We start from the raw sequence: 27,174 nt of genomic DNA, 5'->3' as shown, positions 1-27,174 counted from the left end.
TGCTTTTTGTGAAATGGAGAATTAATTAGGGGAATGGTAAGTGATTGAATTCTTGTCTATTATTTGTGCTGCTGTTCTTGTCATGGTGATGATGCCTTCTACTGCCACAGAGTATATGCATTTCTGTAACTGTGCAGCTGAATTGTCTTGACAGATGGGATTTATTTAGCCATGTTCCAGTCACCAGGATGAAAAAAAAGACAAGACCAATGCTGATTTAAGGAAAAAAAGCCAAGCTACAAAAATAGCTAGACTGACCAGGAGAAGTGCTTTACTTTGATTTCTGTTCTTTCTAGCCTGTATCTTACACATTTTAACATATCCAGCACTCCTTTATATATACTGTACCATTTTGCTTCATTTCCAGACTTCTCATCTTGTGATTGTCTCTTCATTTTTCACACAACATATTGTGTCTCTATCCATGCTCATTTCCCTTAACTTCATTTCTCTGCCCTATTACTTATTCCATTTCTTACATTCCTCTGTTTCCTACTCTCTTATCCACCTTCTGCACACCCAGTGATATCTCCAGTTAATTTTTCCTTTTTTTAACCCATTTCCTCACACAGATTTACAAAACGTCTTCTATCAAAAAAGGCTTTTCCTTTCCATGATCCCATCCTGGAGGAGCTCATTGATAATCTGACTGATTTAAAACTCACTGATAGTCAGGTTCCTTTCTAAAATTGAGATATACCTCAGCTTGACATCGGGAAAGCCTCTTCTGCAACCTTTCTAATTCCATCTCATCTTTCCTGTGATATAATGGCCTTATCAGCAGACAGTGTCCAAGCTGTGTCTTGAAGGAGTCAGACACCCCTCATCTATTCTGCCGGTGGGAGGCACTGCAATAGGCACGCTTGCCTCACATCCTTATAGCTTTCTTGCCACTACCTGTACATTCAAATGCTGTCCTGTGAGTTCTTCAGTTTTTCATGTGGCAACAGAAGATGTATGAAAATTGCAACTCATCCCCACGCTAGTGGGAAACATGCAGCAGTGGCCAATAGGATTTTAGAATCATAGAACGGAGTTACAGCATGGGAGCAGGTCCCTTGACCCACTCAGCCCGCGTCAGTCATTAAACATCACCAATCCTACCCCAACTCATTTTATACTTACCACATTTCCATCAACTCCTCCCTCCTCAGTCTGAGGGTTATTTATAATGGCCAATTAATCTACCAAGCCTGCATATTTATGTGATGTGGGAAGAAATTTATGCGATCACAGGGACAATGTTCAAACTTCACACAGAACACACCAGCTTCACAACTGTGACCTCTTGCATATATGTGCATTTGATGGGATATATGCAAAATGCCTTCTATCTGACTTTGGGAGGATAAATGGAAGGTGAAAGCATATAGTTGCAGTACCTTTAACAGTGTTGATATATAAAGGGATCTGAGGGTTCAAGTCTATAGCTTGAGGTAAGCGACAACTCATGCAGATAGAGTGGTAAGGAAAGCGTATGTCATGCTTACCTTCATCACTAGGGGCGTAGAGTCAATAAGCAGTATTAGGAAGATTTGGTTAGGTCACACTTGAGAGTATTTTTTGCAGTTCTGCTGCATTCTCTGTGGGTTAACTTACAATGTCCCTGGACTAGGATTTCCTGCTGCTACGTGGCCAACATACTGGACATGAACTCATTTCCGCATTTCATCCTGTTAGTGTTGAGCAGACTGTGGATTGGGACATGAACCTTCAGATGAAGACTGCTTGGCTTAGAAGGAAGAAATGGATTGCAATTACTTTTTGGTTGAGGTATTATTTAAACAATGTATAGATATAACATGGTTTCTAATAGAAGCAATGCCACAAAAATTACTGGCAAAATAACTTCAAGGCAAATTTGCCTGTTATTTATATACAAATGCCACAATCCCAAACAGCAGAAATTCAAAGATTGGCACTGTTTTGCTTGCTATTAACTTTATAAGATATCAGCTTGCAGTCTGACAAATCCAAGGAGTGGCATGAAGTTCTTGCAGCTTAATGTAAATGTGAAGAAAACTCCTCACAGTAGTTGGTGCTTGTACATTTCAGAATTAATTCATAGTGTTTCTTTTTTTATTCTTTCTTAATCCAAGCTGTTTTTTCCTCTTTTCCTTCCTGTAGCTGATGGGACTTCGAATTCACCAACTCTACCTTATACTTATTGAATATTTGGACTATTCTGATTAGTTAAGGGATCATGCATTTGGTTTTCTTGTTAGTACTGATGTTTCAGGATTTTAAAATAGCTGATCATTTTGACAGCCAAAAACAGAAATGCATTTTAAATACTTTATGAAGTTAATAAATTTGGGAATTAGATGGTAGGGGTTTAAATTTAGTATTAGCTAGCCATAATGTCATAGCATCTCTTGAATTTTTTTTATCTTGCTATTCTTATTTTAACAGGCAGCATTAAAAATCTCCTATACTTGTAAAACTCCTATTGCTGGATTTCAGTAATATGCTGTAGATATTATTTCTTTGGGAAGTCATTGATGAAGAGCCATTAGTTTAAAATTGTGAGTGCTATTATGAGGTCAGTGGTGATTTTCTGTCAGATGGTCCTCTTGGTGTTGTAGATGACTGTTCCTCTTCCAGCATTTTGAGGAGTGGGACTTATGTTTCTTTTGACGTGAGGTGGATGTTGTACACCAAATAGCAAATGGGCTTGACAAAGTGAGCAAGGCATTGGCCCATTTGTCTCCACCACACCCACAGAACGTGTGTCAACATATATGGACATACACAATCACACACACACCCTTAGAAGATTCCAATTACACACACCCACACACACACACGCACACACCCATACTTAAAAGATTCCAGCTACACGTAGACACACCCTGTGGGTGCAACTCTGTACACCACCTCAACACTCTAGTCCTCTTCAAGATTTTCCTCCCCTTAATCCCCCCACGTATGTTTATTCTTCCTTAACCTTTGCTTTCCTCTGTGCTGCCTCCTTCTCAATCTTTTTCTGCTGATCTCATTCTCTCCCTCAATAGTTAAGTCTTCCCATGCGTTCTTTACCAGAAAACAAGATAAACATTTGAATAAGGGGTTAAATACTGTATTGCTGTAGTACAGGGCCAGTACTGTACATTGCATTTAACTGCTATAAACTTGATGTTAAATTTACTTAGTGCTTTTTGAATTGTTTTGAACTAGGCCAGATTTGATATCTTCCCAGTGTGATTTAGAAATAAGACAGCTTAATTTAGATCTTTGTTTTTTGCAAGTAAGCAATTAGTGTTCAAAAAATCCTTCAGTTTATAATGTATACTCTTTGTTCATCTTCATTAACTGACTCTGCAAATTATCAAATATAGTAGTGTGATGACAAGATTTCTTGGTTAACTATTAAATTTGCAGTTCATGCTGATCTTAATCCAAGCCTCCCACATGCAGCAAATTGATTGCACAATTCTTAAGTTTGAACTATAAGTGTATAAACTAAATTAGCCCATCCCAGCGAATCCTATAGATCAGCCTGTTTCATTTTTTGAATTTCATATTACCTATTCACCACACACACCCACTCATCCCCTATCCCCTCTCCCCCCATCTCCACTCCCTCCCCACCCTGCCCCCCAATGTACACAGTGCAAAGTTCTTTTTACATTCATAGTTAATGTACTCTGTAATGTAAACTTTTTTAAAAATTATAGTATTATTGGCAGTCATGTGAACACCTGGATGTTCGACCATTGCATTGAGAGGCACTGCCACCCAACAGCCTCCGATGTGCGGTAGCAGAAGGAGCTAACACCATGTTCCTTCCCCACAAAATCTTTGCATTGGTGCTTCATTGCATCTGTCAGCATGTACTCTTGCAGCCTGAAATGTGCCAGTCGGCAGTGTTCCCTTATAGACACCTCACTGTGCTAGCTTATGTTGCCTTTGCTAGCTGCAGAGTGGGGAGAATTGAGCTAAAACCTAGCATAGACTTTAGTTTAATGTTGAGATTCATCAAACTCTGAGGGTCTCAGATATTAACAAATGAAGGATAGCTATTCCCTTGCAGGCTACATAACAGGACCTATTTGTTGAATGGATCCTCAATAATGGAGGACAAAATAAATCACATTTATTTTAACCTTTAATTGTAAAGTGTTAAAATAAATCACATGGATTTATAGTTTCATGCAAAATTTACATATAAAATTTCCCACCATTTCCAGCGATGATAGTGTTAAAAAGTTGAAGCAGCGGTACAATTTGTCCTTGGGAGTTCTGAATGGGTCAGTTCCGCTGCAGGGCATTCCCTGTAGGCTTTGTACTATTTTAGTCTGTTTGTCTGTAACAGACCTTCCTCATTTCTGTGAAGGGTGTGGTTTAAAGACAGTCAGGAATTTGAAGTACCTCAGATCTTCCTGGTATCACCACTTGCAGCTCCAGAGCAATAACCTTTCACCAGAGGCTTGGCTCTCCCGCAGCAGGATGTGTGTATTAGTCACACAATCAGAGGGTGTCGAAGGCATGAGAGTTCCTTAAGTGATGCAGGAGCTTTTGCCACCTCGCTGTTCTTGTTTAACTGCTGTTGTAGGTTTGCTGCTAAATCAGAGGTGTTACAGAGTGTACACGTTTCATGTTTGTGAGAGGATTTCTTTATAGTAGTGTAGGAATGGTGGAAGGAGGACAGCGTAAGAGAGAGAAGGCCTGAGTGCTGAGGTTTTTCAGAGTTTGAAGCCTGTCCACGATGGTACATCCTGCGAAACGTCAGCAGTAAGTGACACTTTTCACTTTTTACCACGCGATCTGCTAACCCTTTGGAGGTTGAGTGCTTAGTCCATCTTTCACAATACAATCTTTTATGTCACTTGTGCTAAAGAGATTTTTCTGTTTTTTTCTGAAGGTGAATGTTTAGAACTGGAATTAGTGTTAGTTTTTGTTGTGAAATATTCCTTGAAGTTGTCTTTCTGCTGAAACCTCAGGTACAATTTTCAAAAAGATCTTGCTTAAAATTAATGAAAACTGTGGAGTAAATGCATCGATTGTGTTTTCCATGCTGATGGGTCCATTAAAGTTCAGATATTTTGTTTTACCAATGTTCAAATTTTTATTTTTTGTGAATTTTAAGACAACATCCTGCATTAGTCAATAACACGTTCTAGACAAACTTTTGATTTTCACTCCCTCACTCCCAATGACATTCAACTATAAGTGTTAGAAGGGATTTCGACAAAACATATAGTGAGAGAAAGGAAAAGTTACTGAATCTTAAGTGTGGAAATTGTGAGAAACACAATTCAGGGAACATAGTAGTAGGCAGCGGTCGATCCCAGGGGATCATGGGTTTGCACCTCTGGTGGACTGTGTCCTCTCCAGGGCACAGGCCTGGGTGGGAGGATTTGAAGAACCGGCTGTTGCCCCATGCAGCGGGCTCCCCCCACCCCCACATCACTGATGTAGTCCAAGGGAAGGGCAAGCGCTGATACAGTTTGGCACTAGTGTTGTTGCAGAGGTTGCCAGAGAGGAGTTGTAAACAACATCAAACTGCCTTAGGGACCCCAGCTGGGATTTCTTCCTTGGGGTTTACTCCCGAAGCCTTTCCCATGGGTGGGTATAACCACAAGGCAGCGGAGGTTTAAAGTCAGAGTTTTCTTTCTCCTAGGCGGGCTGCCGTCCAAGGCTGATGAGCCCCACCTGCCCGAAGCAACTGTTCTGAGGTGCCAGTGGTCCTCCTTTGCCCCTTCTCTTGTCAGTAGAGACAGTTCCGCCGGGCCTAGTAGCTAAGCCACGTGTGAAGGCCAAAAGATGGACTTGGTTGTCAGAGGCTGTTAGAGACGCATGCCATTTGGAGCACTTTATGGGTAGTGGGAGCTTATCCCCACTATTACCCCAGCTATAACAACCTTAGGAACCTCAGGGAATATATGCAAGACTTAAGGTGTATCATGTGGGAATTTTAGTACCTATATCTTAGTGATTACAGGCCAAAACACTGATGCAATGTACTCATATGGGTAAGTGCCACAATAGCATATCGAGCTAATGTAATTTATTAGAGCAGGCCTGTCAGTGTTTACCACGTAAAATGAATTTCTGATGGTACAGATTTGTCATGGAGCTGTGAAGTACAGTATAATATTATATTTAAACACATTGCAATGGAAACAAGATTTTAATACTTTTATAATTGAGCAATAAAAATGGAAGATTCTAGAAGTTTTCCATCATTAGAGAATCAGTATGATAATTTCAGGCTAAAAACCTACCATCAGACCCGTGTAGGAGAGGCCAAGGTCAGTGGGATTAATTTGGGGAAATAATATGATAGCCTAACTGACTTACACCCATTCCTAACATTAACCTTGTTAAAAACTAGATTTATATTAGCTGCCCTTCTCTTTGAATAGCAAAGTGTGGACTGCGTTATCTTACTCAATGTGTGTGTGTGTGTATATGTGTATATACACATATATATATATAAAAAATATACACACGCACGCACGCACACACACACACATATATATATATACACATACATACACATGATGGGACCCGCAGTCCAAGTCGTGAAGCATCATGCTGGCCCAAAAACTGAAATATCTGGGAGCGTGTAGGATTTTAAATTAGCCCCTCATAGCTTTTCAATGCCAAATCTGTGTTTAAACCCATTTATCCACATTGGTCATGATTATCTTGACAAGCCGAACACTGGCAGTTTTACTTTTTACATATCACATTGATACTTACACCCACTAACTTTCCAGAGGGGCAAATTCCATACGTTCATCTTCCTTCTGTGTTTGCTAATGGCTTTGGTTGTTGTTTGATGTATGGGACCCTGGCTATGGGTTAAGGGCATTGTGAGCTCACTGCAAGAACACTATAGGAAGCTAGAAAAGAAACTGCAGGAGCCCTGGCTGAGATGTATGTATCTTCAAGAGTGACAGAGGATTGACGAGGTAAGCTACTAGAACTATACAGTTGGGAGCATTTTGAAAGACAGTTATTATGGGTTTGCACAAGGGGAATTATGCCTCGCAAATCTGATTGTTTTATTTTGAAGAACAGTGAGAGTAGTGCATTAGCCATGGTCTACATGGACTTCAGTAAGGCCTTTGATAAGGTTCTGCAAAATGGCTGCTATGGAAAGTTAGATTACATGGAATTCAGGAAGAGCTAGCCAATTGGAGACAGAATTAACTTGGTGGTAGGAAGCAGAAGGTAATGGTGGAAAGCTGTTTTACAAAATGGAGGTCCATGACCAGTGGGTATTTCCTGGAGCTTGATGCTAGGTTCATTGCTATTTGTCATCTATGCCAATGACTTGGCTGAGAATGTAAGTTTGCAGATGACACTAAAATAGATGGTGTCATTGACTGTAACAGTGGTTTCAGGATTTACAGTGGGATTTTGATCAGCTGGGTAAGTGGGCTGAGGAATAGCAAATGGAATTTAATTTGGATAAGTGCAAGGTGTATTTTGGGAAGACAGATGGAGGTAGGTCTTTCAGAATGAACTGTAGGGTCCTAGAGAGTGGTGTGGAACAGAAGTACTTAGTACAAGTACTTGGTACCTTGGAAGTGACGTCACATGTAAAGAAGGCTTTTGGCACACTGGTGTTCATCAGTGAGAGCACTGACTATGGAAGTTGGTAGATTATATTGTAGCTGTATAAGTTGTTGGTGAGGCCACATTTGGAATATTGAGTTCAGTTTTGGTCACACTGCTCTCAGAGAAATATTCCATTAACTGAAACGAGTTTGAAGAAAATTTGTAAGCATGTTGCCAGGACTCAAGGGACTGAGTTATCAAGGGAAGTTTGGCAGCATTTATTGGAACATAAGAAAACGAAGGTGGTCTTATCAAGGTATATAAAATTGGTTAATTTGGCATAGAATTGTTGAATGTGCCCAGTCTTTCACAGGTGGAATTAAGAACTAGAGGGCATTGATTTAAGGAGAGAAGGGAGAGATTTAATAGGAATCTGATGGGCAGCTTCTTCACCCAGCAGTGGTCAGTAGATCGAATAAGCTGTCCGAGCAAGTTGTTGAGGCAGGTACAATGCAATTGTTTGAAGATACTTGGACATGTACATGGATGGAGAGATTTAGAAGGATATGGACCAAATGCAGGCAAATAAGACTAGCTTAGATGGGAATCTTGGTTGGCAAGACCAGTTGGGCCAAAGAGCCTGTTTCTGATTTTGTATGTCCCTCACTGCAGAGATGTGAGCTTAGGTTTTAGGTTAGCACTCCAATGTTTCACAGCTGGAGGTGCCATCTTCAGATGAGAAGTTTAATTGAATCAGTGAAATACTTGTAATGGCTACAAGCCCAGGAGAGAGGCATGGTGTTCAAAAGTTCAAAGTACATTTATTATCAAAGTATGCATGCAGCATACAATCCTGAAATTTATCTTCTCCATAAACAGTCACAAAACAAAGGACCATAAAACTACCCGTTCAATGAAAAATGTCAAACTTAAAACCCCCCCACCCCACCCACAAAAAGGTTGTGAAAATGGCAACAGAAAACACAGAATATATATGGAGACATACTAAGTCAGACACCATCCTGACTTGAAAGTATATTGTCAAGTTAATATTGGTATTAAAATACCAGAATGCCCCGTATTTTACTACTGTAGGACTCACCACCCTCAACACCACCCTCTCAAGCAGGGGTATCAAACTCATTTTAGGTCACGGGCCGGATTGAGCAAAATGCAGCTTCATGCAGGCCGGATCAGTCGGACGCGTGCGAACGCAGCTTTCGTTGCCTCCGTTTTTTCAGCCTGCTCTCATGTGTTCAGTCTCTGCTATAACTACAAAGTGTTTCACTTTACAAATTCTGTTTCTTATGAAGAAGACTGCCGAGCAAGACTGCCGAATAAACACTAAAAACCCTGAAAACCTGGTACCTGAATAAACTCAGCTTTAGCCATATCATACGCCATAGGCGCTTCGATTACTGGGGCCAGCTTTAATAGTAATTAGATATTATCTCGCGGGCCAAAGATAAATCTACCGCAGGCCGGATTTGGCCCGCGGGCCTTGAGTTTGACATATATGCTCTCAAGGGTGGCTAGGCTTATGCAATAAATGCATCGTTAGCAGAGGTGTTCCTTCCCATATAATAATTTACAAAAATATTCCCTGATTATCCATCTGATCCTTCAGTTCTATAAACTAAATATTGGTAGGATTTTAATTATCTTTAATAGTGCTAAGAGGAACCTACAACAAACAGTAATTAATTATTTTTATATTTATTGTAATTTGAATTTTGCACATCTTTTTGAGATGTGTGCGTGAGTGTCTGAATAGAGTAACATCTCGTGAGAAACCAGGCTAAGCACAGGATGTAGAATTTCACTTTTTGAGAATCAGCTATTAAAATTAATTTTTTGAATTTATTGGAAGCATTGAAGAGAAAAGTGAAAAAAAGAGCTTAAGCTGGTGAGCAGTTTATAGTTCTGAGCTAGGAATTACTGTATGTTGAATCTGTGTTCCTTGTTGATAGTTAAGTTGCTGCATTTAGGTGCAAGGTGTGAATTAATGACATGGGAGACTGCAGTATTTGAATAGTTGCGTACCATTAAGCCACTAGCACACACATTTATTTCAATATTGACCGAGGAGCTGCCTTTCAATATTTACCATTTTTAAACAAAGATGCCATTTATTGTTGACAATTGTTATTTTGTACATTCTACTTTGCTGATCAGCAGTCACCTGCCTGCTGAATCAAGAGTAGGAGCTCAAAGGGAGGGATCCTTTTTTAAAATTTAACCTGCTCTACTTTCATCTGATGCATATTTCTGGAATTGAAGAATTATTTTAATGTTTAGTTATATTAATCCGGGTTCTCCTTTTGAATAATTTTTGGAAATTCACTAATTAATTGGAAGCTAGTATTGCTTTTGAAGGTGACACAAGAAGTTGTAATCTAGAGCAAAATGCAAACTATAGGAACAACTTACTGGGTCAGGCAGCAACCCTGCAGAAGTCCTTATTTGGGCCTTAAACCCAAAACATTGGCTATCTCTTTGTCGCCAAGTATGCTTCCTGACCCACTGAATTTCCTGATTCCTGAAATTCCTGATGAAGGGTCTCAGCCCGAAACGTTGGCTACTCTTTTCTCACGGATGCTGCCTGACCTGCTGAGTTCTTCCAGCGTCGTGTATGTATTCTCTGAATTTCTCCTGCAGTTTGCTTTTGGTGTTGTGACTATTAAAAAAATTAGTAACCGCTGGTCAAAATGCTAGCATAAAATAATTTGCAGTCTAGTTTTATGTATTTTTCTAAGCAGTCTCAACTATGGCATTTTGTTTTAATATAAAATGTCACATACTGGGTGTGGCAAAAGAAAAGTCAGGACTGCTAGAAGCTCCAGTCAACTTAATTGCCAATTCTCAATTATATTCAACTATCAAGTTGTTTGTTAGCAGGACAAAAGATTGCCCTTTGACTGATAAGTTGCAGGTGTGGTTTTGGCAAGGGTTTTTGACTGTTGCCGTTGTCCTAAATGGCTGGTTAGTGCTTATTTAAAGGAACACACTCAAACTACTGGAGGAACTCAACAGGTCAAGCAGCATAACCTGCTGAGCCTCCAGCGTTTTGTGTGCGTTGCTGTGGATTTCCAGTATCTGAAGACTTCCTCGTGTTTACTTATTTAGAGGGCAAGGAAGTTTTCACTGAGCATACCTCCTGCTCATTTGGCCGTTAAAATGCCATTGAACCCTGATTTGCGTGGAGTCAAAATCTTCTGTCTAATTCAGGCAAATCCAAACAGAAGTACTGCAGTTTACCTTTAATTGCTTCTCTTCAAGAGCTCTACTGCATTAACATTCCTCCAGCAGTGTTAAAGACAGTTTTGCTCAAAGTAGGACAATATGTGTCAGACAAGTGGTTGTTAGCTTTTACATTGCTGGTTTGTTCCCTGTCTTTACCCTTCTTGTCTTCTGTTTAAGTACTTCTGAGACTCTAAGCCATCGACAAAGGTCTTTTTGGCATAGAAAGGCAGTAGGGTGAATGCAAGTAGCCATAGTAGTGGGATACTGAGTGGCTCATTTGTACAAGTGAACCTAGGCAACCAGCAACTAGAGATGGCAGAGGACACACCTAATAAATAGTCCAAATTGTGTATGTGTCCAGTAATGCACAAATCTTCTATGCCCTTGGTCCATTTTGTGATTGTCTCCGCTGCGATAGAAGCAGTCCAATGAAGAGGACCACAGCCTGCAGACCATAAGACATAGGAGCAGAGTTAGGCCATTAGGCCCATTGAGTCTGCTCCGCCATTCCATCAAGGTTAATTTATTACCCTTCTCAACCATGTTCTCCTGCCTTCTCCCCATAACTTTTGACACCCTGACTAATCAAGAACCTATCAATCTCCATTTTAAATACAATAACTTGTCCTCTACAGCTGTCTGTGGCAAAGAATTCCACAGATGTACCACCACCTGGCTTAGAATTTTTTTTCTTATCTCTGTTCTAAATGGATATCTATTCTGATGCTGTGTCCTCCAATCTGAGACTCACCCACTAAAGGAAATATCCTTTCCATCCAGGCCTTTCAGTATTTAATAGGTTTCAATTAGATCCTCCCCCGCCCCTAAACGGTCATCTAAACGCCAGTGAGTAGAATCCCAGAAACATCAAACGCTCCACATATGTTAACCTTTTGATTCCCGGAATCATTCTCGTGGACTTCCTCTGGACCCTCTCCAATGCCAGCACATTTTTTCTTAGCTAAAGGGCCCAAACCTGCTCACAAGATGCCAAGTGCAGTCTGACCAATGCTTTTTAAAGCCTCACCATTACATCCTTGCTCTTATATTCTAGTTCTCTTGAAATGAATGTTAACATTGCATTTGCCTTCCTTATCACCGACTCAACTTGCAAATTAACCTTTAGAGAATCCTGCACAAGGTCTTCCAAGTCCCTTTGCACCTCTGATTTTTGAATTTTCTCCCCATTTAGAAAATAGTCCACACCTTTATTCCTTCTACCAAAGTGTATGACCATACATTTTCCTACACTTTATTCCATCTGCCACTTTGTCCATTCTCTTAATCTATCCAAGTCCTTCTGCAAATTCCCTGCTTCAACACTACCTGCCCCTCCATCTATCTTTGTGTCATCTGCAAACTTGGCCACAAAGCCATCAATCCGTCATCCAAATCATTGACGTATAATGTGAGAAGAAGCGGTCCAAATACCGACCACTGCGGAACACCACTAGTCACCAGCAGCCAACCAGAATAGGCTCCCTTTATCCCCACTCCTTGCCTCCAGCCAGTCAGCCAAACTTTTATCCATGCTGATATCTTTCCTGTAATACCATGGGTTCTTTTTAAGCAGCCTCATTTGCAGCACCTTGTCAAAGGCCTTTGAAAATCCAAGTAAACTACATCCACTGACTCTCCTTTGTCTATCCTGCCTGTTATTTCCTCAAAGAATTCCAACAGATTTGTCAGGCAAGACATATCCGTAAGGGAACCATGCTGACATTAGCCTACTTTATCATGAGCCTCTATGAATCCTGAAACCTCATCCTTAATAGTGGACTCCAACTTCTTCCCAACCATTGAAGTTGGGGTAATTGGCCTACAATTTTCTTTCTTCTGCCTCTCTCCCTTCTTGAAATAGTATTTGCAATATTCCAGTCCTCTGGAACCATTCTAGAATCTAGTAATTCTTGAAAGATCATTTAATGCATATAAAGGAAAGCAAAAGAAACACTGACCAGGCTTTCATAAAATCATGAATAGCAAATAGAAGAAATAGGACACATTCTTGGGATTTACACAGGAAGTATTTACATATATTTGATACCTGAAATACAAATTGTATTGACTTTAATTTATAAATTATTTCCTGGGTAGAGATATAACAACTTAATTGCTTAGCACAAATGTGAAGGTGCCACCATTGATATTAAAGAAGATAGATTAGCTTTACTTATCACATAAAATATCAAACAGCAAAACATATAATGAAATATATCATTTGTATCAAAGGCCAGCACAGACCAAGGATGTGCTGAGAGCAAACTGCAGGTCTCCCCACGCTTCCAGCTCTAACGTAGCATGAGCGCAACTTACTAACCCTAACTTGAACATTATTGGAATGTGGGCGAAAACCAGAGCACCTGGAGGAAACCCATGTGGTAATGGGGAGAATGTACTTTTCCTTACAAACAGCACTGTGAATTGAACCCTGATCGTGCTGATCCCTACATTACTGTGCCACTCTGATTTTGAGCTATTCTATTGAACCCTACTAAATTCCCAAACTATTTTGACTTTCTTATCTAAAAATTAGGTTTCTGTGTTAATCTTACTGTTCTTTGTCTGGCGTTGAATTGGTTTAAAGTCAAGCTAGGTGATAATTTAATCTGTTAATGATTTGATTATGTAATTGTACATGTGCACTTGGCATACACATCATGGCTTTCAATATGTGCCTGGCTTATCAAAACATGTTCACACCAAATAATAAAATGAAGGCAGAAACAAATTAAAGAAATGAGACAATTTGAATTTTTTATGAACTTGACTGTTCAGCTGGCTAGCTGAGGCTGCAATATTTTCATACATCATCAAAATGTCAAATTTGAGTTTTAAAATGTAGCAGTGCACACCACACTGAATTACAGACTAGTCTATTTTAAGATAATTCAGTAACACAAACCAGAAAAGTTTTGTAGAGATCACAAGCTCCACTGGAAGACATCTAGTCTGGAAGTTAAAATTATGAAAGCAATTCTCAGCTAACCTCTTGCCTGCACTACACTGGATTGTGTGGCATTCTTGAATAATGTGTAAATTCCCATAAATCAAGTTAACCCATTGTAGGTCATTCTACCAATCTTTTCCAGGTTAAGAAGCACTAATCAGGAATTTGAACCAGGCTCTTATGTAGAGTTCTTTGCTGTGTGTGTTTAGTTTGTTAATCATGATATTACAGATGTGTTCCTTTGCTAATATCACAGTATTCTGCTGTGAATTTGGACGATATTAGTTGAAATTTAGCACATCAAGAAAAAAATGAAATGTAATTTTCATGCATTCTCCTTGTATCCTTATTTCTTTATCTCAGTTTGTAGTCTTATTTTTGTCATTGCTTTCTTCAACCATTCATGAATTTCATTTCACAATTCACCTCTATTTGTTATTATGTTCCTAAACATAATATAATATACTTCCTGCAATGTGGGAGTAACCCAGAAAAAGAAATGCATTCTTTTAGTTATTTATAGAGTGGCCTGGTATTTTTGGAATGAGATTGATCAAGGAAGCTACTGACTCTTCAGTATTTCAGGTATTCATCTTTGTTTGTTACAAGAGCATACTAAAATGTAATCCTGTTCTGTGATATAAGCTCCTGAGAATTTAGTCTTTAAAAAATTAAATGCCTAGTAAAAATTCAATGTAAAATATGATGCATTGATATATTGTACAATAGGGAAGGACCAACAGTAAGGGTTTGATTCTACTCTGTGAAAATTGGATTGTTTACACTTTCATCCTTGATGTCCAGTTTTGTAGAAACAATCAGATATATTGTCAAAGGTCCATTATAAAAATGAGGCTTTAGATTAAAAAGATGGAAGATATAGAACATAGAATAGTACAGAACAGTACAGGCCCTTCAACCCACGATGTTGTGCCAACCTTTAAACCCTGCCTCCCATATAACCCCCTACCTTAAATTCCTCCATATACCTAAGATGTAAGAGGCATAAGTTTTTCTTTGACCAGGTTTTTACATATTAAAAAAATATGAAGGGCTTTTGTAAGCTGTGTAGCAAACTAATGGAAAAACAACGAAAGGTAAAAGTATTGCACCTGCACAGAATCTGAAACATGCACAGTGTTATAACTGGGCAAACAACAGTCACTATATGTGATAGAAAAGACAAATTAATTGTTAGTTTGAGTGTAGCCCATTCTTCAGAACCTAAAGATAGTGGATATTTTTTATACATTCAAGAAAAAGAGGTGAAAATATATGTCTAACTATTTTATAAATGGCTGAACAGAGCTAGGCAAGGGAACACTAGTTAAGAATTGGAGAGAAACATTAAGACAATAAAAATATAGAAGGATATTTAGATAAGGAGGTGAAGGTTTAAAATAAAGCAGTTTTAAAAGGAAACTTCAGTTGCAGTTTCTGAAATAATTGTTCAGAAAAAAAGGACTGCTGATTTCTTCAGCAAAAATCTTGAGTTTATATAGGAGCCCCATGGAAGTATTATTGACCTTAAAATAACATCTGTGCACAGAAGATGGAAACAAATGTTTGTTTTAAGGAGTGTCCTAATGGGGGACAGGACAGTGAACTGAAGATACAGCTGCCAGTAGGAGGTGAAAATGGAGGCAAAGCAAGAATAAATGTTGAGTTCTCCAAGGTTTGTTAGCTAAGGGAAAATATAATATTGTTCTCATGGTTTTAATGACGTTTGTTGAAGCATAATAAAGGAAAGTGAAGTGTATTGTCCTATGCACAGGTACGTGTCTGCATAGGTGCAGTCTGTAGTTCTAACAGAGGAACACAGCGCATATACTGTAAGTAGAATTCAGAAGGAAAATATAATTATACACAATTTTTACAAGATGAAACAATTAGAACAAAATAAATGTCTTCTATTGCAAAATGGTCAAAGTGTTCTTATTGTTGCTAAATTATGGTGATTAAGGTTCTTGCTGGGTGGTTCAAAAACCAAATAGTTGTCGGGAAGAAGCTGTTCTTGCACTTGGTGGTGTGGAATTTCAGGCTTCTGTACTTCCTGCTGAGAAAAGATGGCATGGCCAAGATAGCAGGGATATTTGATGACAGATGTTGCTTTCTTGAAGCAGCCCATCCTATTGATGCAGCCTATGTGGGGGGGAGAGGATGTGTCTACGATGCATTGGCCAGAATCTTGACTCAGTGCAGCTTCTTACATTCCTGACCATACCAGACCATGATGCAGCCAGTCAGAATACTTTCAGCAATGCATCTGCAGAGGCTTGTTAGAGCGTTTGATGATCAGCTGAACTTTCTTAACCTCCTAAGAAAGTAAAGATGTTGGGATGCTTTCCTTATGATTGCATTTATGTGCTAGGCACAGGACAAGGCATCCGATATGTTAATGGCTGGGAATATAAAGCTGCGGAATGCCTCCACCACTGATCTCCCAATGTAGACCCTCCTTCCTGTTCCTGAAGTTAATTAGCTCTTTAGTTTTGCTGATCTTGAGCAAGAGGTTTTTGCGGGACCAATCAACTATGTGATCTACAGTATCAGAATCAGGTTTAATGTCACTGATATATGTTGTGAAATTTGTATTTTTTAGCAGCACATAACAATAAAAACTATAAACTGCAATAAGAAGTGTATATAAAAAAAATAAATTAACTATGTAGTGCAAAACGAGGGGCGAAAAATACTGAGGAAGTGTTCATAGGTTCATCGTCCATTCGGAAATCTGATGGAAGAGGGGAAGAAGCTGTTCCTGAAATGTTCAGGCTTCTCACTTCAGTAAGCTGACTCACTACCCCCTGCGATTTATCTAACAACAATGGAGTCACCAGTTAATTTGAAAGTGAGAGCAGGTTCCTAAGCACACAGCCTTGAGGTGAACCTGTGTTGACAGACAGCGAGAAGGAGATGTTATTACCAATCCTCACTGGTTGCTGAAGAAGTTAAGTATTCAGTTGCCGAGGGAGGTGCAGGCGCTCAGGTCTTGAAGCTTTATGATGAGTTTGAATGGGATAATTGTGTTGGAACACTGAGCTGTAATCAATAAATAGCAGCCTGACATACAAAGTCCTGTTGGTAGGCAAACTGAGGTGGATCTAGATCATCTGTGAGGCAGGATTTGATTCATGGCATGATCAACCTCTCAAAGCCCTGCATTAAGGTTGATGGAAGTGCCACTGCATGGTAGTCATTGAGACAAGTCACCACACTCTCCTTGTAGAACAGATACAGATGAGAACCTCAGAATGCAGAAGCAAAGGGTTGAATGTTTGCATAAGTACTCCAGCCAGTAGATCTGCACAGATCTTACATTTTCAGCCACAAGCACCATCTGGACCAGATACCTTTCATGAATTCACCCACTTGAAGGATGCCCAGAGGTGGCTTCAGAGACTAAAATTACAAGGTCTGTGGAGATATGGTGGCTCATGAATGTATCATAGTTCTCCCTACCAAAATGTACATAAAATACATTGAGCGAAACTGGGTGTGATTGGTCATTGACACTTATGTTACCTGATCTCGCCTTGTAGGCAGAAGGCAGTAATAGAAGATCAGAGTGGAAGTTTAGAGCATGTTATACTTAGGACCCATATGGTCTTTCTGGCTAGTCTGATATTAGGTAACATCATAATTGGCAAATAAACTCTTCCCGGGCTTCCAGCCAGGCACAGGTATAGATTTTAACCAACATTTCAATGACAGACCATGCCATCTTCATCAGGAATGATGCCTAGGTATCTGTTCCGGTGGCATTTATAACCCTATCGTCCGTCCCTACTGATTAGTTAGGCCTCATCCAGTCAGGGTTCCACTCTCCCACCTTGTTTACAATTGAATTCCAGTTCTTACTTAGAGTGAGACCTTTGCCTTTGTTAAAATTCTTTATCTCTAGTTTTATTTCTGTGGCTTCTTTCATCAGGCAGTCCCAAAAGCCTTTGGCGTGGCACAGTAGTTTTATGTTGTTGAAGTCAATCGTATGGCCATTGCGAATGCAATGTTCTGCTACCACCGATTTCTCCGGGTAACCCAAATAAATACACCTCCTATGCTCCTTGTTGCGAGTTTCCATCTTGCATCCAATCTAGCCGATATACACTGCTCTGCATTTACTGAAAACTGACTGGATGAGGACTAACCAATCAGGAGGAATGGACAACGGGGGTATAAATACCACCGGACTAGACATGTCCAGGCATCATCTCTGATGAAGGTGGCAGAACTTGTCATCGAAAGTCAGTTAAAATTAATACTTGTACCTGGCTGGAAGCCAAGAAGTGTTTATACACTAGGAAAGCACAAGATCCTTTTTTTTTTTACATTATATTTGGTTTCACTGGCATAATTCAGGCTCTGTATTTTTCCAGCATTGACTGGTTATCACATAATATCAGATAAGTATTTTTGCAGGAGTAATTTGCAGCCAATTATCATTTTGTTGAGGTTTGTATGGTAGCCCATGAATACAGGGATTAGAAAATTAAATCACAAGGACATGTTGCATAACCTTGTATTCCCTTGAATTTAGAAGATAAAAGGGTGATATGATGAGATGTTTAAATATTAAAACAGTTTGATAGCATAGATACAACCTATTTCCTCCGATAAGGGCAAGAATAAAACAAGATCTTAAAACTGAGATGGATTTATTTTGAAGGTAATCAGCAAGCAATTTCCCCAGACATATTAAAATAAATTTCTAGAACTGAACTATTAGATATTGATGGGGCAATTTAGACTTACAAGACTGAAGCTGATAGGTTCTTTTGAAATAAGAATATCAAAGATTACAAAGCAAGTTGTTATGATTTTGAATGCACTCGATGAAAGGGTGAAAGAAAAAAATTCAATTGTACCTTACAGAAGAGAATTGGATAAAATTTTAGAGGCTAAAATTACAAAATTATGGGAAAAGAGCAGAGTAGTGAAAGGATTCTGAAAGAGATGGCAAACCTGTGATGAGCTGCATGGCATCCTGCACTCTAAAATTCTGTGATTTTAAGATGAAAATATGGCAGGTAATGTGTTACAGATTAATTGTGTAGGGAAAGGACACTCAAGGGATTGAATTATTTGCTAATTTATTGGAACAGAATATTGCTTTATGAATAACCCACCACTAATAAGCCTAGAATCAGAAGTAAAGGGAGAAAGCTTGGTGCTTATCAGTCTCCGCTTCACAACCTAGGTTGAGACCTGTGTGCTGAATTATTAGGATTGGGATTTTTGATTAATTTGATTTTTGCTTTTAATTTAAAAGGAAACTGACAGTTTCTACTTTGCAGAATCTTACATGAGGTAACTGGTGATATGGAAAGGTTTTTGCAGTCAGTTATTTCATATCTGGGCACATCATGCTTTCCCATCAGTTCCACTGATTTCTACTAATAAAGGTCGCAAGTGTAAATGCAGTATTACATTATTGCTCTCCAATATCTTTGCAGTCTTTATTAATGCACACTGTCAGCCATGTTAAAGGTGTAAATTTATCAATCTTGATGCAAGGTTTCAACCCACATATCAACTGTTCCTTTGCCTCCATGGATGCTGCCTGACCCACTGTGCTCCTCTAGCTGTTTGTTTTCAGTTCAAGATCATATTTTTGACGCTGTTTTTTCAGCCCTGGTTTATAAGCTTAATGATCACCTTGTGAATACTTGGGCTATATTAGGATGAAGCAGCCAAGCTTTTAAAGCACACAAAGTGTTCTGATCTCTGAATTGGGCTTCATTTTGGAGTTGGGGTGATCCCTGGTTGGAATTCATGTTTGGATGTGCCTGTAAAACGTAATGTAGGGAAATATGAGATTATCCAGTATGGTAGCAAGTGTGGAAAATAATATATTCTTTAAGGGGAGGGAGACCAAACATTGTGCTGAACAGAGGAATGCCTTTCCAGATCTTCTTTATTCTCTTTTTGGGATATAGATGTCACTGATAAGGCCAATTTTTATTACACAGCCTATATTGCCCATGAGAAGCTAATGGTGAACTAATCTTCTGAACCATTATTATCCTTCTGGCGAAAGGATACAATTTACGTCAACGATTTAGATGAAGGCATTGAGAATAACATCAGCAAATTTGCTGATGATACTAAGCTGGGTGGCAGTGTGACATGTGATGAGGATGTTAGGAGAATTCAGGGTGACTTGGATAGGCTGGGTGAGTGGGCAGATACTTGGCAGATGACGTTTAATGTGAATAAGTGTGAGGTCATCCACTTTGGGAGTAAGAACAGGAAGGCAGATTATTATCTGAATGGTGTAGAGTTAGGTAAGGGAGAAATACAAAGAGATCTAGGAGTCCTTGTTCATCAGTCACTGAAGGTGAATGAGCAAGTGCAGCAGGCAGTGAAGAAGGCTAATGGAATGTTGGCCTTTATTACAAAGGGAATTGAGTACAAGAGCAAGGAAATCCTCTTGCATTTGTACAGAGCCCTGGTGAGACCACACCTGGAGTATTGTGTACAGTTTTGGTCTCCAGGGTTAAGGAAGGACATCCTGGCTGTTGAGGAAGTGCAGCATAGATTCACGAGGTTAATTCCTGGGATGTCTGGACTGTCTTACGCAGAGAGGTTAGAGAGACTGGGCTTGTACACGCTGGAATTAAGGAGATTGAGAGGGGATCTGATTGAAACATATAAGATTATTAAGGGATTGGACAAGATAGAGGCAGGAAATATGTTCCAGATGCTGGGAGAGTCCAGTACCAGAGGGCCATGGTTTGAGAATAAGGGGTAGGTCATTTAGGACAGAGTTAAGGAAAAACCTCTTCTTCCAGAGAGTTGTGGGGGTCTGGAATGCACTGCCTCAGAGAGTAGTGGAAGCCAATTCTCTGGATGCTTTCAAGAAGGAGCTAGATAGGTATCTTATGGATAGGGGAATCAAGGGATATGGGGACAAGGCAGGAACCGGGTATTGATAGTAGATGATCAGCCATGATCTCAAAATGGCGGTGCAGTCTCGAAGGGCCGAATGGTCTACTTCTGCACCTATTGTCTATTGTCTATTGAAAGTACTTCCATGTGTTTGTAGATATGTAGCTCCCAGAATTAGACCCAGTAATAATGAAGGACTGGAGAGATATTTCATAGTCAGGTTGGCGTGTGAGGGGACCCTTTAAGTGAGGTGTTCTAACATGCCTGATGCTCTTCTGCATCTTGTTGGTGGAGGCTGCTGATTTGGAGTTACTGCTAGTATAATCAAGACAAATAGTAGTAGTAATGCGATCATTCGAGTCGAGTATAATGTTTTCCAAAGGGGCTGTCTGTTGGTAGGTCCTCAAGAGGCCAATCTGGGATTCTGGGGGTTCTTGTTAATGGAAAACACCTATGCATGACTTTGTTTAACATGGGGAGGCTGATGCATGGGCAGCCACCACACAGTCCTTGACTGATTGGGGTCAGGGTCCAAAGCTATGGCATGCAAGACGAGTGGAGACCCTTCACTGACGTTGTGATGTGTCATCTTTCGCTGCCCCATTGTTGAGGTCTTGGTTGGATTGCTCTTCGTCTGAAACCTCTCCCTTGACCTGACCACCATTGGTGACCCTACCAGGAGAAAACCACTAGATGGCTAAACTTCAGATGGCATCGCTTTCGGGATTTCAGGAACTCATAAGCCTTTCCAGCACAACAAGATGATGATCCTTGGTGAAAAATCAAGACAAATAGCTGCAATGCACTTTGTAGGCACTGACACCATTGTGCACTGATTGTGTTGACAATGAAGGTTTCGGGTGTAAATGAGATACCAATTGAGTAGACAGCTTTGATCTGGTTGTTGTCAATTCAGGATATGAGAATTTTTGGAGCTGTACTCATCCAGGCAAGTGGAGAGTATTTTTCTTTGAGCTTCTGATTGATAACATAAGGATTTTGTAACGTCAGGAGATGGCTCACTTTCTACAGGAGACCATGCAAAACTTTAAAACATCAGCTACATCAAATATTTAGGAATGTTGGCCTTTATGGCCTAATGAATGGTGCATAAACATTGGAAAAATACAACTAAACAAGGCATTGATAATAGCACACCTGTGTATAGTTTTGGTCTCCATGCCTGGAGAAGAATATACGTGTATTGGAGGTAGTTCAGAGAAGTTTCACAAGGATGATTCCTGGGTTGTAGAGGGTGTTTATGAGGAAAGGTTGTGCAGGTGGACCCAGAGTTGTTTTTTAAAGCATGAGGGGTGATTTTATTGAAATATAGATTCAAGGGGACTTGATGGATAGATGCTGAGCGAATGTTCCCCTAATTAAGGCATACAGATCCAGGGGTATAGCTTTAGATTAAAGAGTTGACCTGTTTAAGACAAAGATGAGGAATTCCTTCTCTGACTGTCATGTGGAGTGATGTTTATATCAATAATCAGATTATGTTGAGTTAGCTTAACTGTTCTGAAAAACATGTGAATGGAAAATGTGAGTATATTCATATATCGTGCGATTTTGTTGTGGTTTATTATAGGATATGAGCAAAAGAAGATACAGATACGAGGCTCTTAATCACACGTACACTCACTGCTGCTGGGCTAAATATAACTTTAGCATTGATATAATCTTTAGGTCAGTGATCAAACTCACTTCCGATGTGAAGACCAATCCTTTCCACTTGGTTGAGCATAACAAATGTGACCATATTTCAGGGCATGAGCGGTGAATGTAAAACCGCTAAGCTTGCAAAGAGAGAAGTAGCATTATGAAAGGTTAGTAATGTAAACTCAATGAACCACTCCGCAGATTCTGCCAGCTTTCACCACAGGGTTTGAGAAGTTTTTGTAATTTTATGTTATAAAAACACCAGTGCTGGAAGAAGTCAAGTCAAGTAACATCTGTGAAAAGAAAAACCAGTTAACGCTTCGTATAAAGTCTCTATCAGAACCAGTTACTCTTCACCAATCAAGTAATTGGGAATGGGTGGAACAGCAAAATGCCAATTCCCTCAAGAAGTAAAAACAAAATTTCTGAAAATTCTCAGGTAGGCAGAGAGTAACTGTGAAGAATTAAACAGAGTTAACCTTGCAGGCTTATGGCCTTTTGCCAAAGCTGTTGGATGTTAGAGGTTTACAAAGTTCTAAGAGTACACAGAAGCAGAAAAATTGAACGAAAGGCAAAAGACATTGGGAAGGTCCATGATACGACGGAATGCAAAAGTATATTTACATGGGATGGTGATGCAAGACAAAAGGGGGCAATATGAAACAAAGAAATTAAAGATGTGTTTGGAGGAAATGCAGATTACAGAAGCAAAACTATTATCAAGCTTGTTTTCCCTTGAGGTGAGCTCAGCATCGAGTCTGAAAGTGCAGATTGCCTAATAAATATTTGAATTACTTTTGAGTTTCTAGAGGGGTATTGAATTAAAATCGCAATCAATGCCTGTAAACTGAATAGTGAAATTTTGGAAAACAATGACCCAAACTGGATTGTACTGCTCAATGTGTTTAGGTAGACTCACACAAAAAATAACGTTTGACAAATCTATTAAAGTTCTGGGAGGATAGTTAAAGTTGAACAAATGAATATAGTACATTTCAATTTTTCATAATACATTTGATAATGTGCCACATGAAAGGCTGTTAACCATATTAATGCTTCAGGTTTAGATTTGACATAATTACACATACTGTAAGCATGGTTGGTTAACGGAGGGGGGGAGCAGCTAGAAAAATATAGTATATATTAGATGGAGAAAATGGCACATATATAAAAGTTCAGGATGATCTTACATAATGATAAATTGAGGAGATAATGCTTAGGCTTTGTAGGACACTAGTCAGGCTGCACTTGGAGTATTGTCAACAGTTTTGGGCCCCATATCTCAGAAAGGATGTGTTGTCATTTGAGAATGTCTAGAGGATGTTCATGAGGATGATTCCAGGAATGAAGGGGTTAACATATGAGGAGCGTTCGACAGCTTTGGGCCTGTCCTCACTGAAATTTAGAAGAATTCATGGGGATCTCATTGAAACCAACCAAACCAGATCTGGGCTGTACCTTCCAAATATCCAGACCTGACTTGCACTACCTTACTTCCCCTTTTCTATTTTCTAATTATGATTTATAATTTAAATTTTTATTATATTTACTTCGACTTGTACTTCAGGGAGCGCGAAGCGCTGGATCAAATATTGCTGTGATGATTGTATGCTCTAGTATCAATTGTTTGGTGACAATAAAGTAAAGTAAACTAGGTTGAAAGGACTAGAGAGGGTGGATGTGGAGAGGATGTTTCTTATGGTGGAGGTATCCAGAACTAGAGGGCACAACCTTAAAATTGAGGGGGTGACCTTTTAGGACGGAGGTATGGAGGAATTTTTATTTTAACCAGAGAGTGATGAATCTGATGAATATACTGTGGGGCATGTCACATAGCCTGTCCTTCCAGAAATAATTTACATAGAACAGTACAGCACAGGAACTGGCCCTTCAGCCAACAATGTTGTGCCACACCAAAAAATTAGTGATCAAATGGCCAACTATTCTAATCCTTTCCATCTACACCAAGTCCAAATCCCTCCATTTCCCTCAAATTCATGTATTTATCTAAGCGTCTCTTATGTATGTGCCTCTACCACTACCCCAGGTAGCACATTCCAGGCACCCACTAATTTGTGTGTAAAAAAAAAACTTACCTCTCTCATCTCCTTTCAAATTATTCCTTTTCATCTTAAATGAAAGATGAAAAGGGTACTGTATGACTACTCTGTGTATTCCTCTCATAATTATATAAACCTCTATCAACTCTCCCCTCAGCCTCTAGAAATAATTGACATGGAACCCCCTGGTGACATTTCTCAATTGTGTCCTCTTTGGGAGTAAAGCTTCACCCGTTCCAAAAATAATGTTTAAAATGCCATCTAGAAATACTATGTCAATTATCTCGGAAGAAGAAAATTAGAAACATCTTTTTTAAAGATTAGAACAATATGATCAAGCTCTATCTTCATTTGTCTAAAACATTTCTGGTAATTGGGGCAAACAGTCATAACATCCGTTTACCCATACTTGAGGTTCAAACTCAGCCAAAGGTTATAGAAATACTCAGAGTCTTACACAGCCAGAGGTGACCCATCAATCAGCCATACAATGAAAGTCTCGTCAGAGCTTGATTGCTGAAAGGTGGCAGCTGCCTACCAATGCAAAATCCAGGTTATTCTAGCTCTCAATGGTATGACACGAGATGAACCTTTCTGGCTCAACAGTTTATCCCCATGACCACCCTGGTTTTATCCTTTTAAATACATTATTCCTCCTCCAACCTCCTTGCTGCTTAACAAGCTTCTTAGCTCTCCTTCCCAGTTCTAAGAGTCTTCAATCTGAATCATAAGGTTTGTTCTCTTCCCACAAATCTAGCCTGACCTGCTTAAGTATTTCCAGTATTTTCTGATTTTATTTTAAATTTCCAGCAATTGCAGTTCTGTTTTATTTTAATATTTTAAGTCATTTTCCGTTAGTGTCCATGACTTTTTACTCCCAGATTTCTATCTGCGCTCTAAGTCCATTGACTTTATTTCCAAGAATCCTTACATCAATGCATGCACAATGAAGGAGCATCAAACTTGGTGTTTGCACCCTTTGTCCCAGCCTTTGTTTCTTCTGTTTTCCAGAATCATTCCTCTATCCCCCTCCATCTTGTTTCTTAAATCCTTAACTTCTACATCCAGTTTTGTGTCTTTCCCATTCCGTTAACAATGTAATTTATATTGCATGGTAGCATAGTGGTTAGAGCGATGCTATTACAGGTCAGGGCGTTTTAGTTCGGAGTTCAATTCCAACATACTTTCTTCCCATGGAATGTGTGGTTTTTCTGCGAGTGTTCCAGTTTCTTCCCACAGTCCAAAGACGTACCGATTAGTAGGTTAATTGGTCATTGTAAATTGTCCCATGATTAGCTGGTGCCAAACTGTATTTGTTCCTTTGGGATCATCAGATGCATGGAGAGGGGGAGCTTGCTATATGGGCAACAGCATGCTCTCCATATTGTACTGCCCTGGCTTGTTTAGACAGCTGGGACACAACACCCATGGTTAACCCTGACCGGCGGAGGCCTCATACATTCATTCGATGTTAGCAATGTTGAGATTCAACTTGTCCAGTTTATGCAGGTCTTACCTCCTCCAGAAACAACCCAGTGGCCAAGAAGCTCAAAGCTTATCCTCCTGCAGTATCCCTTCAGCCTTATGTTCACCTACTCATACTCATCTTCACTATGTGGTGGTCAGTGTAAAGACATGTTCCAGTTGGGTTCAAGGCTGTCTGGGTAGGGGAGGGATATGGGTGTAGAGAGGCAGGGCAGTCATGATGGAAAGGAGAGAATTCAGACAATGAAACCATTAGCAGATGGGCATTGAAAGAATCATGATTGCTTCTCCTCCAAGCTAGTCTGTTGAATATCACAGATAATATTTCTGCTGCTTTCAACTAATACAACGTGGTTGTCTGTCCTTCAGTGTTTCCATTCAATAGTGCCAGAAAACCAAATTAAAGCTCAATTTTATTTTTTTGGGAAACATTCTGGCATTAGCAATGCTGAAAATGTTAAATTTACGTTATTACATTGCTATTTGTGGAAATGTGTGCAAATTGACTGCCATATTTCTCACATTACAACAGTGACAACAATTCAGGAAGTACTTTAATAGATGTAAAGTGCTTTGCAACATCTGGAAGTCATAAAAGGTGCTATATAAAATAGGCTTTTATTTACTGTAACTTGCTGGCAACACAGTCCATGTGAATAGAGAAAATAGTTTGAGGGTAAGTGCAGGTTGAAAGAGTTGATTGGAATACAGGGTGAGTAAAGGGATTAGTGTGAATGGTGGCTTGATGATCAGCTTAGACTTGATGAGTCAAATGCAGCATAGACACAGCATTACTTGATGACTGTGACTTGGATTGAATGAAAAAGCAAACTGCAGGAGTATGAAGGAGAGATTAATAAATCCTGTCAGAGTCAAGGAAAACTTATCAATTGGGAACGATTTCCATTAGCACCTTTAACATGGGGGGAAAGCTTTACAGGGTGCTTCATGGGAACACTACTAAATACAATGCCTTGAAAAAATATTTAGCTTCCAACCCTTTGTTCACATAAATGAGTATTACAACCAGAGATTTTGATCAATTTAAATAAGAACTTTTATTTATGAACCATGTGCTCCTTTTTTCACAGTAGAGCACAAAAAACAGGGAAAATTACAAAGCATGAAAAACCAAAAATTCAAAAACTGAAATGTAAGCACTTCAAAAGTATGCATTCCCCTTTTGATCAGTATTTAGTTGAACCACCTCTTGCAGATATTACAACCAGTAGTCTTTTTGGATATGTCTCTATTGGCTTTGAACAGCGTGATGAGGCAAGATTTGCCCATTCCTCTTTGCAAAACTGCTCTAGTTGTGCCAGGCTAGTTGGGGAGCAATTTTGAGATCTTGCCAGATATATTCAATCAGGTTAA

At 39.5% G+C, this 27,174-nt stretch overlaps 1 protein-coding gene across 3 annotated transcripts in view; it reads left to right on the top strand.

Moving 5' to 3' along the window:
* The window catches only part of LOC140725377 (diacylglycerol kinase delta-like), a 161,447-nt gene that overhangs the window by 57,609 nt on the left and 76,664 nt on the right, over positions 1 to 27,174 (top strand). Inside the window, exon 1 of one of the 3 annotated variants that reach the window (XM_073040780.1) lies at positions 4,416 to 4,734. The exons of the other annotated variants lie outside the window; for them this stretch is intronic. The gene's annotated coding sequence lies outside the window, so the exon portion shown is untranslated. Of the gene's footprint in view, positions 1 to 4,415; positions 4,735 to 27,174 lie in introns of those variants that run through there. 3 annotated transcript variants of the gene reach the window in all.

Source organism: Hemitrygon akajei, chromosome 3 (genome assembly GCF_048418815.1).
Source record: "Hemitrygon akajei chromosome 3, sHemAka1.3, whole genome shotgun sequence".
Lineage (NCBI taxonomy): Eukaryota > Metazoa > Chordata > Chondrichthyes > Myliobatiformes > Dasyatidae > Hemitrygon > Hemitrygon akajei.
This window is presented reverse-complemented; position numbering and strand designations above follow the sequence as displayed.